Source organism: Microtus pennsylvanicus, chromosome 2, assembly GCF_037038515.1.
Source record: "Microtus pennsylvanicus isolate mMicPen1 chromosome 2, mMicPen1.hap1, whole genome shotgun sequence".
Lineage (NCBI taxonomy): Eukaryota > Metazoa > Chordata > Mammalia > Rodentia > Cricetidae > Microtus > Microtus pennsylvanicus.
The window spans coordinates 53013738-53016119 of NC_134580.1; the positions used below are offsets into that span (position 1 = coordinate 53013738).

The following is a 2382-nucleotide window of genomic DNA, read 5'->3' on the forward strand; positions in this document are numbered from 1 at the left end:
TGGAAAAATCATATATGCATGAGAATATTATTCATTTTCTGCAATTAGTGGTTTATTTTCAATTGTGAAAACAATTCATTGGAGATGGGTAAGTACAGGCTTCCAGTTTATCTGCAACAATTTACTTAAAGTAATGAAATGTTGCAAAATGTTGAAGATCAGTTATGAATGCATAATTACTTCCATTATTGGGATCACGATTTTCAATAATTGAAAGTGAAGTGAGAGTGCTCGCTTTAGCAGCACATATATTAAAGTTGGAATGATACAGAGACAATTATCATGGCCTCTTTGCAGAGACGATACATAAATCTGTGATGCCTTCCATATTTTTGCTCACTGCCAAATGTTCAGCCCTCAAAGCATAATACAAGTAATGCCATATGGACAGAATACACTGAAGAATATATATGTGCTGTGGGACAATGGCCTTTTATCCTGTCACTTGTATTGTTTTTAATAAAACGCTGATTGTACAGTAGCCAGGCAGGAAGTATACACAGGGCAACCAGGCAGGAAGTATAGGTGGGGCGACGAAAACAGGAGAATTGTGGGAAGAGGAAAGATGCAGTCTGTAGTCGTCACCCAGACAAGAAGGATGCAGATGAGAATGCCTCTCTGATGAAAGGTACCAAGCCACATGGCGAACACAGACAAGAATTATAGGTTAAGATGTAAGAATTAATTAATAAGGAGCCCAAGCTAATAGGCCAACCGATTTATGATTAATGTAGACCTCTGTGTATTTCTTTGAGACTGAATGACTGCAGGACTTGGTGGGACAGAAACCTCTGTTAATGTATATGCATATACATATATGTTTGCAATTACAATGTGAGAAAGAAGCTATGAAAGAGAGAGTATGGGGGAGGTACATGGGTTTGGAGGGAAGGAAGGTAAGGGAGAAATGTTGTAATTCTATTAAAATTTCAAATATAATAAAAAGCAAAAAATAAACATTGGTGAATGTTTTCATTAAATGTATTTTTAAATGTATTATATTATATTAAAGATGAAAAGAATAAGGGCGGGGGAATAGGGCAATGGAGAATATGTTCAACATATCTTATATATCTGTAAGAAAACTGAAATAAGAAGTCTATGAATGCAGGAGTGTGCCAGTCATTGAGTGATGGGAAGCGCTTTAGTATGGACAGTGCTTCAAAGTTTAAGAGCTTACTGAAATGATCAAAGGACCTCAGTCTCATCCAAATCTAGAGTCCAAGAATGAAAATTTGGGTTTTGGGATGACCCTTCTGAGAATTTCAGTCTCAGAATAACCATGGTGTTAGGGATTCATTCAGAAGAACGTAAAACCGAAAAGTACCTGTTGAAATTGAAGTCGGCAGTCAGGTATTTGGTTTGACTCAGATGTCCTAGAACTGGGTTTTCTCAAGAACTTGAACAGGTCTCACTTTGGTTATCCTGTTTTCATTGCCTTGGTTTCTCCTTTGCGCAGCTGAGGTAAAAATGATACCTGATTCACAGGCAGGCCTTCAATACTAGTTTGCCATGTCTAAGTGCTTAGAACAGCTCCCGACACCAGAGCACCTCAGAGTTAAGGGGGACAAAAACGCTGACACTCAAAAGCATGCCACCCACTCTAACAGAAGTGTTTTTCTGTGCCCAAATAAATTAATTGTCTCATTTGGCAAGAACATCGAACACTCATGCCAAAGCATTAGTTGACCTACACAGTCCTTTCTCTGCAAACTCCAGAATATACCTCATTTGAGTGTGTTGACAAGCACTGGAAGATGAAAGGTTTCTGTTTTCCTCATTCTTTTTTTTTTTTGTCATAACAACACTCATTGACTGCACTGTCCTGGCTAAGACAGAGCAGTGGACTGCAACAGGAAATGGGGAAAAGTTTCAGAAGAAGCAGGTGTGAGTCATTTGTAATTTATCAAGGTTTGAGCATTTTCGTTTTCACACGAAAACAAAAACCCTCAGTTGGTATAATAGAAAAAGCTCATTCTACAAACCTGTATTTTTGTCATTATACAATCTAAGCAACTTATATTTTAAAAATGCTGTAAATACTATGTGACTTCGGAGCTCATCAAAATACAGATAATATCTCCCTTTGAAATTTAAAATAGCTACTTAACTACTACCATTATTACCTAAAATCCCAGTGAATTGTTTCTCCTTGTTTGGTAGAAGTCCACAGTATTAACTCAGATGTTATGGTTTACTAAATAATCTCTTCTACTATAGTCAGAGATTTCTAAATATCTTCATGTATTATCATCTTTCAGCTGAAAGCTTGTCATTCAGAGAAGTATTTTAAACCTGTCTATTTAGAAACCCATAGACCATTCCAGGAGCCCCAATGGTATTGAATGATCCTACAGGGCTTGAATTCATTAATGTCCCTGC

The 2382-nt window shown here is 37.1% G+C and overlaps 1 non-coding gene across 1 annotated transcript; it reads left to right on the top strand.

Moving 5' to 3' along the window:
* The first annotated feature begins 227 nt into the window (after positions 1-227).
* LOC142845259 (U6 spliceosomal RNA) lies at positions 228-334 on the top strand. The gene has a single exon (XR_012909829.1). It is a non-coding gene; the product is annotated as a U6 spliceosomal RNA (small nuclear RNA).
* The last annotated feature ends 2048 nt before the right edge of the window (positions 335-2382 follow it).